The sequence below is a fragment of the Accipiter gentilis genome, chromosome 23 (genome assembly GCF_929443795.1).
Source record: "Accipiter gentilis chromosome 23, bAccGen1.1, whole genome shotgun sequence".
NCBI lineage: Eukaryota > Metazoa > Chordata > Aves > Accipitriformes > Accipitridae > Astur > Astur gentilis.
The window spans coordinates 22,127,296-22,137,765 of record NC_064902.1 but is presented as its reverse complement, the minus strand read 5'-3'; positions in this window follow the sequence as shown (position 1 = coordinate 22,137,765).

Genomic DNA, 10,470 nt, shown 5'->3' with positions numbered 1-10,470 from the left:
CTACAGCATATGTAAACAATTGCTAGCAATAATGCACATGTATAAGGTAAGACTGATAGCACTACCCATGAAAAACATAGTAGTTGGACCATTAATAAGATCCTTTTGTGCTTCATATTGACAGATTTAGAGCATCTGCTCATCAGAAGTCAAAGAAATTAGAGCGATAGCCCAGGGCAATGAGTCAGCTACCAGAGGAAGTTCATCTTCGTGTCAGGAGGAGAAAGGAGCAGCAGTCAGAAGCTGCCTCTTTAAATACCTGCACTGTACTCTTTTATCAATGGGTTGGGGTTTTTTTTCCCCTTTAAGAATGCTCGTGGCAAGTAAGGATAGGCTTTCATCAGATCTACCGGGGAAGAGAGAAGCCATATTACATATCTGAGATACTAGAGCAGGGAATGGCAGCATTCTGCTAGATGTGACAATAGGGAGCTGCTGACATGGGGGTGGTATGAGGAAGCTCAAAACGGGAACGGTTTGATGGATGATTATTGTACGCACCCCAAGTTTTTCTGAAGTAAACAGTAAATCAGTCATCCCTACACACGAATCCCTGCCGAGGTGTGAGAAGAGGCCGATATCCAATGACCGGTGGAGGTAGATACCATCGTGGACCTAAGCTAAGACATTAAAGGAGCAGAAAGCTTATGATCATCAAGCCAACGTATTGAGGTATTCAGGGAAACAACTCTTCCTTTCTCTTTCCCTACCAGAAGTTGGCATGGCCGATCCTTTCCATCCAACCTCAGAGGCTGACAGCAGACCTTCTTCTCCACGTGGAGAATGACAGCCCACCCGTGCGACCCAGAAGCCGTGCTGGTCGCCGGCAGCGCACCGGGAGGCAAACACGAGCCGAAGGGCTGGTGTGAACAGTGCCTTTCCCGGAGGTATGAGCACTGTTGCCTGGGAGCTGGGTAGGAGAGGAGCTGATGCAAGGATGCAATGAGCCAGGAAAAGGGATCTCTGGGGAAACGTCTCGTCAAAGGTTGGCTGTTTAATTGCAAAACGGGGGCTGGTATCGATTTGCACATCTGTCCCCCGCGAACATTTCTTCTTCCCCAAGGAGTCGGCATCCCTGAGTGCTAACCCGATGGCTTTTCCATCAGAGTCATTATCTGCCAAAACTGTCCTCAAAACGCTTACGTGTCTGCTCAGCCAATCATTTGAGAAGTGCACAGGGGACAACAAACCCGGGGTGCCACAAGCTTTCTGCGAAGCGTTCCCCACGAGAGCTGAAGTTGCTGGGGGTGTGCCAGCGCTTGGGCTCTGCTTTCCAGCCCAGCAAGGAAAAAGGACATTATCAAGGTACCGGTCATAAACTTTCTGATTGAGAAACTTGGTGCTTGTGGGACTCAGTGCTTAAACAGTCCCACCAGAAAGGTCCCTTGCCAGGTTTTACACCAGTTAGAGCCTGCCTGAGCAAAGTGGGGCACTGATACCTGTTTTCTGCACCTTCAGTATAACCTTTGCAGGAAGACAAAAGATGGCATAGAAGAGCTGATCCAAGCCATCCTTATCAGAAAGGAGCTTTCCCCTTCTCAAACAGGCACATCTTGACATCTGACTCAATACGACAGCTAAATTGATCCCTGTGTGATATCCCGAAGGCAATAAAGGTGAAGAATGTGTGTCCTTTACTGCTTTTGGGCTACCTGCTTCCTTGTCTTTATTTTAAATTACAGATGATAAATAAAGAGAAAGAAAGAGCAGAAGCAGCCTGTAGGAACAAAGGATCGTAGTCTTTTCTGTCCTGTGGAGTGATCCAGCTGATTCAACTATGTAGAAATGTTTGATGCCTACTGCAAGCTACTTTGCTGTGCGCTCTGTTTAGCTGTATGTGGTTTCTCACCCTACTGTCTTGCTTTCTGGATTATTTTTAGAACTGAAAAATGTTCAGCAATTAGCTGCTTTCTTACCGTGGTTGTTCTTTACCAGGTGTTTGCAGGCGGCCTTTCTTTCTTGCTGGAAGCATAAGTGTAGCTGCAGAATGGCTTGGCTTGCCTTGTGCCATGCAGTCAACAAGGATTCGATTACTGACCCATTTGCCGACACTAGCCTCCTGCACGTGTTTGGGTAAGCTGAACACGCTTAATTTTGTGTTACACACAGGTCCTGTGCTGCATAGGTATCCCACAACTGCAGTAATGGTTCTCTTCAAAAATTATCATTTGCTACTCCATGGTATTAGTGTGGATAAATTCAGTAATAATGAATTTCCTACCATCAAGTCAAAGAATCAAGTAGAGGTAAAAATTATACGTGAGTGTTAATTCAGTGCTATTTGACACAGGGATAATTTTTCCTTTGTTGCACAATCCCATCCTCCTGAGCTTTCTAAAAGTCTAAAAGTACCCCATGCAGCATTCACCTGACGTGCATTACATGTAGCGCGTGTACATCCAAGCACATTCACGGAGGTTGCAGGCAAGGCAAGTAGCTGGATATTTGTTTAATGTTTTAGCAATATTCATGACATTCTTATTTAAAGTCAACTCCCTTCTGATTTTACAGGCAGTTATGGCTCGGTTAAGGCTATCATATCAGCCTGACTTTCCTTCTGCCCTCTCTCCCTTCCCTTTTTATTCCTGCATGTTAACGTGTTGGAAATCTGTGTCAAAACCTGTTTACACTCATTGCCAACTACCACTTACATGGGCCCTTTAATAATGCACCTTTGCTGTAAGCACAGAGGCTCTGTTTCATGCAGAGAGAGACAGAGACCACAAATGATTAAAAAACACGTATTACAGTCAATGGAAATAATTTATCTCCAGTCAAAAAGCCAACAAAGGACCATGTATTATTTTTGCCCTACTTTGAGCTTTAGGCTGTGAAGCTGATACGGTGAAATGTCTCCAAGCTGACTTTTGGCAGAGAAATTTTTCATATTTTTGTTCATTGTCTTTTCCTTAGAATTAGTTGAATCATAAATACTGTTATTTCCCCTCAGAAAGGAGGCGCCATGAGGATAGGTGATAGTGTCCCTTTGGACGGTGTCCATGAGGACCCTGATAAAACTATTTCACATCCTTAAACACCCAAGACCATATTGTCTCATCAACAGAAATTTTACAACAATGTAGCCTTACGCAGCAATACTTAGGCCCAGTACTTGAGAATGGTAGTTTATTAGAATAATTATTTTTGGTTTAAAACACAAAGATATCTCATTTGAGCATTAGGTCCTTACCCCATCACTGACAGGCGTACCGTGCACTACTTGCCTAATGCTTTTTATGTAGCAACTAAACAGTACCAGCTCCTCAGAGAAGAAATGCTCTTTCCCTACTTGCTTATGAAAAGCTGTGTACACTGCTGAAGACTTATGGGTCGTAAATAGTAGAAGAAATAAAATAAACCAGATATTTTTAAAACGGAAGCAACTTTGCTTCTGGAAGAGAAGTCAATTAGTACAGTGCCAGTCAACCATCAGCTATGCTCTAGTTAAGACAAGGCAGCTAGGTACGTGTGTGCAGATGTAGGCGCTCACTTTAGTCTTTTTAAGCAGCATGGATTTGTAAAACAGAGTGGGGCAGGAGGGGCTGGAGAAAAAGTAACACCGCTTGCTAACAACATATTGTACATTTTCACTTCCACCCCCACATTTTGAGCCTGCAGAGATTTTACAGTCTTGGAAGTGCATCTTTTTACGTACTCGTACTTGCTGGGAGATAACTGCTGCTCCAGTGGGGCTAGGAGGGCCGTCCCAGGCTAACTGGTGTGCCGTGCTGGGACTTCACCTCCAGGTGCCCGCAGCAGATTATAATCCATTGCACTCTGGGCAAATTGGGTAGGGAGGGAGAATTTCTCAGCTGGCACAGTATTGCATTGCAAAATTAAATCTGCAGAGAAGGAGATGAAGCCCACACAGGATGGCAATCACAGAACCCATTCTCTGGAGGAACCAGCTTCTCCCAGTAAAGCAGGACAGGGCTGCGAGAGAGGAGGGTGCCCCGCCGGCCGCTGCTGCCTCCAGCTCCCTGCCACGACCGCGAAAAGTGGAAAGAGGTGGCGGCGGCAGCCAGGCTGGGATTTAGCCCTTGCATCTACGTGTCTGCAGAGCTCATGTGCCAAACGCCGCTCGCTGGCTGCCTGCTAATAGAGGAGAGGTCAGCAAAGGCTGATCTGGGTCATCCCCATTCATGCTTCCTCCGTGTATTCCCTAGGAGTGCGTAAGGGAAGGGTAATCCTCTGAAAAGTCTCATTTCACCCAGTCTTGAATCTCTGCTGTTGTGCCTCAACAATAACCTCCCACAAGTGAAAGTGAAGCCATCTCATCTAAAGCAAAATAACATAAGAAAACCATGTTGCTCTCTCATATCTTCCAACTTTTATAGTCTGATATTCACAATCAGATCATAACAGCTTGGATCTTTTCTGTCATTTTGCCCAGCACACACTCTAAATAGCAGTGGAATTTAAACTACTATCTGTAATATTTTTTATTGAAAACTGTATATGAAGAAGGATATCTTGCTGAAATAAGCACCTTAGCCATTTCTTTATTTCGGGGGTTTCATTTTTGATGACACACACTGTATACGAACCTTTGTGACATACTGGCTACGTAGTGGAAAGCGAGCAAAGTCCCATGCAGCCAAAGGTGAATTCCAACATTGCTGATATTTGTAATTGGAGTGAAGAAAGCAGATGAAGAAAACTTTTCATCTCTAACCTTCCTGACACATCAGCTGAGCCTTGGATGACCTTCGCGAATGAGTGTTTTGCACGAGCTTGTCTGAATCTATAGGCTGGCTTGCAGTATCATCAACCATATGCACGGACACCTTTCACTTTATTTTGTTAATCAAAGACTTATTTCAAGTTTAAACGAGATTTTCTGGAAACCTATGCTAATGCCTTCTCTGATGGAGGAACTCTTATCTCTGTTGATGGGAGTCTTGTTTTCCAGTTTAGGTACCAACACTAAAAGCTGTAATGAGGTGTCCTTCCAAGATGCGTCCAGAGCAATAGTCATGCGGAGATATTTTAAATATGTGGAAAAATTGAAGCCTCGGTTGTACTTTTAAAAACCTGACACCATACAGTCACTACTTTCTGAGCTAAGACAACTTGATTAGTGTGCAAAACATGTTCTTCATTTATCTTTTGTTTTCTGCTTGTTGTTAGTGTTTACTTTATAAATAGGCAGCATCTCTCAACATATGTTTGCTCTGCTTTGTTTTGAACAGAGCATACAGGAGTAAAGGAAAAAGATATAATCTAAACAGGATGACTGTATTCCTTTGGGAATTATTTTCTGTTTATTTTATGTTTCCTAAGACACCTTTTAGGGTCCTGAACTAATACCTTTCCAACTTCTATACTTCAGCTCATTGAACCCACTTTCCACTGTCACGCCATCAGCAGGAAACGAGAAATTCTGAGGGTCAGTGAACATAACAAATTCTCTCATTACTGCAAGTGAGACTATTGAGTTTTGGATTATTTGTATCTGTGATGCAGTGTGCCAGTGCACTAAGATGCTCTAGGAACAACACTTCCAAAATGCAGTTTACCTGGATTGGCATTGGCATATGGATTCCTATGGTAAAAAAAGTCACAGCTCGAAACTTGGGGGAGGATCTTTTTCCTTTCAGCTGCTGCTGTTTTGTTTAACATCTACCAGTCTTTTTGACTTTATTAAAAACCAACAGCCCATAGATACCACAAAACCAAAACTCAAAGGTCAAGTAAGCATAGCTTTCCAAGCTGACCTCTCCATCAGTCTGTAGCTGTGTATGTACGTCCAAGCCTTACAAAGTCCAGGTAGGCAAAAGGAGACCTATTCTACTGTTCAGCTAGCAATGCTTCTGTTTTGGCAAACCTTTCAGGATCTGGTTTTGCTCTGCACTGGAACAAAAATCCTCCTGCCTACTAAAATCAAAGAAACCAATACATCTTTGTCGAAAGTCAAATGTGTCGAGACTACCTGTCTGGGTTGAGAACAGTTTATTATACTTACAGCGTTTACAAGTTCCTCAATCTGTCTTCAAAATGTTTCCTAAAAACATGTGCAAACTTTTGGCTCTGCAAATAAAACTGCTAAAAATCAGAACAATCATAAGCACTCCATGGAGTGCAAGGAGTCTAGAAAGCTGGTATATAAATCACCTGGTCAACAGAGGACACATGACATTATTTCAAGTCAGGCACTAGTCCTTGAAGCTTCTTTTGGTGGTACTGTTTGTTATTTAGTTTGTGATATGGACGGCCATAAAATTAAAACCTGTAGGCCTTCCGACTTTCTTGTTTAGTCTCTCAAGAATGTATTAACATGTACATTTTTTAGCATAAAATATTGATCTGGTTTTAAGGTCAAGTGATGGAAATACAGAGGCTAAAATATCAAAACGGCAGACTAAATATCTCCGTAGTAATCATTTACACAACCAGATAATGCAACTGCTTGGAAACAGCAGTCAACAAATCTCTTCCTATCCATCACCTGTCTCAGAAACCCTAACTGAATAACTACATTTTATACTAAATGCTTATGCAGCGCTCATATTTCTTCCAGCACTAAACATGCAGCATGAGTATATGACAGTGGGATCTTTGTTAATTGTTTCAGGCGCTACATCCGAGTTTGGTGTGTTCTTCTTTTCTGTTTAAAACTACTGCAGACAAACCTGAGCTGACGTGGGTGTTGTGCCCAGCGGAGCATGGCCCTGCTACACCGTTTCCAGCCCCAGCACGTGGGGAGGACTTCACCCCACTGTCACCACTTTTCTGGGTCTTCGTCTTGGTGTGTTGGGGGGGATCTGGTTATTACTGCTTGTCTTTCCTTGGCTCATTATATGGCTTTGGGTTTTTTTTTGCTCTTTGTGGCTTTGCTCACCAGAAAAACGCACTTGAAGCGTAATACTGGTCTTCTATTAAAAAAAGACAGTAATAAAGGGAAACCCCAGAGTGTTACGGAGAAAGGTTACCTTGAGCTATGGGAACTGTCAACATATCAAAGACATGTAGCTAAGCTTTTGTTTTGATTCTCCCTTACATTTTATACTGAATTTTTTGCTCCTGTCTTCACTGTCTCCTTAATAAATTCTATCAAATTAGGTAATTTTACCTGATTTCTTTATAAAACCATAAATCTGATTCAGTCTAAGTAGAAACTTGATTGACATTAATTCCGTAACAATTCTCTAATGAAATTTGCCCAGTTCCGATTTTAACAGAAAAACATATGCTATGAGTAATGAAAAATTCTTATCATCCTCAAAAGCCTTGCCCCCCCCAAACACAAGTAAAGAAAACAAATGGCTCCAGTAATTAAATTCTACATAAGTATGGTTTACTGGTGGTGATTAATAAAATAATGGCAATATGTAGCTCTTGAGGGCTGACACAATAGTTTGCTACTGGCATCATTCCGCTGAAATCGGTTGAGTTACAGCCTGAGACTATAGTCCAAACAATGCCACTAAATTAGCTGCCATTAAAAAGTAACTGCTAGCACTTTTACTATTTCAGACTTCATTATCCTTTTTTAATTTGGATGTTCTCCTCATGTAACCCTGAGGGCTTAAAATGTTGCATGCATTGTCATAGGCATACTGTTTCGTAGTACAGGTAGTTCAATGAAGAATGACACTTTAGGCTGGTCTTTTGAGAGAGAGAGCTTACTTGAAGAATATCCTTCCCATTGAGTTATAGTTTTTTTAATGTGCCTATGAATAACTAGTAAGAAAAATTAGTGAGAACTTTCTGAAAAATTGAGAGACCAGTTCAAAATGTCCTGTATGGTCCAAGCCTCTATGAAGGCACCCATGGCATGTATTTTGCCATTCTTTCATCCTACAGGGACTGATTGCAGCCTGTGTAGTAGCCCCAGGTACCAGAAAGGAAAGTAGACGATTGAATTTCCCCCATCCCTCTTCCCCAGCTGGGTGTCTGCTTCTCCTCTCCAGGAGGACCATCAAATTCCTATTTACCTCTGTCACCAAGTTTGTAATATTCAAAATCTGTCTTGCACTTGTTGGGAAACTCAGTCCCTTGGCTTCTCACTAACTTCTCCCCAGCCCTGCGTTTCTCTCCCCTCCTGTACTTGCTCTTGAGCCCTTGGGAAAAAAGGCGCAGGGCCAAGGCTTCGACCCTGCACCTCCTGCAGCTCGGTTGGCCACGGTAACCACGTCATGCCATGGTTTTCCTCGGTGCACCCAACCCCATCTGGAAACGAGTTGGATCTCATCGTGCCTCCTCTTGCTGATTGAAAGATTGGCCCAGAACCTTATTCCTGCAGTGCTTCGATGCCTGCTGCTTTCCAGTCTGATTTCATTGCTGACAAATCCAGACCTATGTTTTTACGCACCTGTGTAACACTCCGGCTTAACAACATCTACTCGGTGGGGTGTTCAGAGAAAGCAGCCATTCCCCTCCCACCTGTGTGCATCCAACATTTGTTTGGTTACCCAACCACTCTTTGCTCTCTTGGGTTCCTCTTACAGGGTCCGTCACGCAGTGCCCATCTCCCCCAAGCAGCCCTCTTTCCTCCGCACCTGCTTTGGTGGGAATTCATCCTCCCCGAAGGTGTGACCAGACTGCAAAACTCAGGCAGGGAAAGGGCAGAACTTCAAGATAAATGGGGTGCATCTGGTAGGTCTGCTCCAAACTTCATTAATTTGCTTGACCAGGACTTACTCAGCAAATAACCAAAGGTCTGCATGACCTTGGCTGGTCAGGAGAGTTTGTAACGTCACGTGGACGGACACTCGGCAATAGTTTCGTCGGAGTCCCAGCTACAGTGCCTGACAGCAGCCTGCCACCATTTCACCTGTACAACTTATTCCCTCACTCTCGAGACAGTAAAGGAAGTGTTACAATACTGTCTTTTCTTTTAACACTAGATATATGCTTTTAGAGGGCAGGTTATTCTCCCAGCACAACTCTGCTTTCTCTCAGCCTCCTACTGAAGTGTTAATTTGGCCATACGTGAGCTTTTGGGGGGGGAAGGTTGTGCTCATTTGGAAAGCTCAGGTGATGGGGGAGTTCAAACAACAATCTCCTCTATTCATCTTTCATATTTCTAAAATGAATTGAAGGTGATCTTTTCACTGCCTGCCCCAATTAGGCTAATAAAATATTTCTGGGGAAAGCACTGCATTAAAAGAGAAGTGATTATTGACAGTCTGTTCCTCAAAAGTACCCCAGCTATAAGCAGGACCTGTCATTATACTAATGTATAGTTTATAATCACTCAAATACTTTTTATATTATAAAAAGGACAGCACCAAAACCCAACACTGTACAGAACGAAGCACCTAATATTTGGGTTTGCATGGGTTTAGCCTTACAACACTGCATTCACCATACGTTAATAACAGTAAGTTATGGAAACATAAAGCCTGGAAATAGCTGAAAATAATCCGGAAACTAAAAATCAAGGGATATATCACTTTGTTACAGCAATCTGGAGACGATTTCTGCCGCGTACAGCCATCAGTCCTTGTTGGCGCCGGTGGGCGAGCAGCCTGCGGGCAGAGGGTGAGTTACGGGGCATCAGCCTTCGGGTACCACCGCCTCAGTTTACACATCCAGAAGTCGGCTGAGCAATCTGGGAGGAGATTCCTTTTGCAACCTAGCCGTCTCCACTGGCATGAAAGCATCCCAGTACACCCCAATCATGAACAGACTATTTTCTTCCTATACATACCGGCAAGGAGTAATTACGCCCGGTTTACAGATGGGGAATTGAACACAAGTAGCTTAAATAATTTGCAAAGCTTAGGCTGGCAGATGGTGGGGGAGACAGATCCTGGGTTCCCGAAGCCTCCGCTCTCTGCTGCTGTGTCAGGGAGCCCACGAGGGCTCCCTCCACCCCAGCTCCAGCTCTGGGGGCTCCGTCAGCAATAAGGGAAAGGGGGGGATGCTTGGGGGTCCAGCCCAGGGCGGCACACCGGCCTGATCTGTGGAGGAGGGCAGAGAGTAAGAGAAAAAACGTCATAAATTGTTCCCTCAACGGCAGTAGACGCTCGGGCACGAGTACATCTTGATTTTCACACGTTGAGCCCGGTCTTCAGGGATATCCCTACAGCTGCCGTGGCCCGGCATGTTTGTGTGTGTGTTAACCCAGCGCAGTAGGAGCTCCCCAGACCACTACCTTACTTTTCATTAAATATTCCCCAGTAGTTGCTTTCCTCTGAGCTGTCAGCTCCCAGCGACATGCAGCATGACATCACACAGGTGCAGTCATAGCCAGAGGATTATTTATCCCTCTTCGTCCTGCTTCACGTAGGAGACACTTTATGACAACAGCAGCGATTGCATCTGCGTGATTTACTCCTTGTGCATACGCCGTGTTTACAAGAACAGATTTCCTTCTTCCATATGTGATTTATATTTAACTGTAAAAGAATTCCACGGGAGATCTATCAAAAGTAATAGGAGACATAATATTTTCTAAGAAGATAACATTTTCTATTTGCACCAGCGAATGGATCTTTAACAGGTTAGCGCAAAGCACTGCCG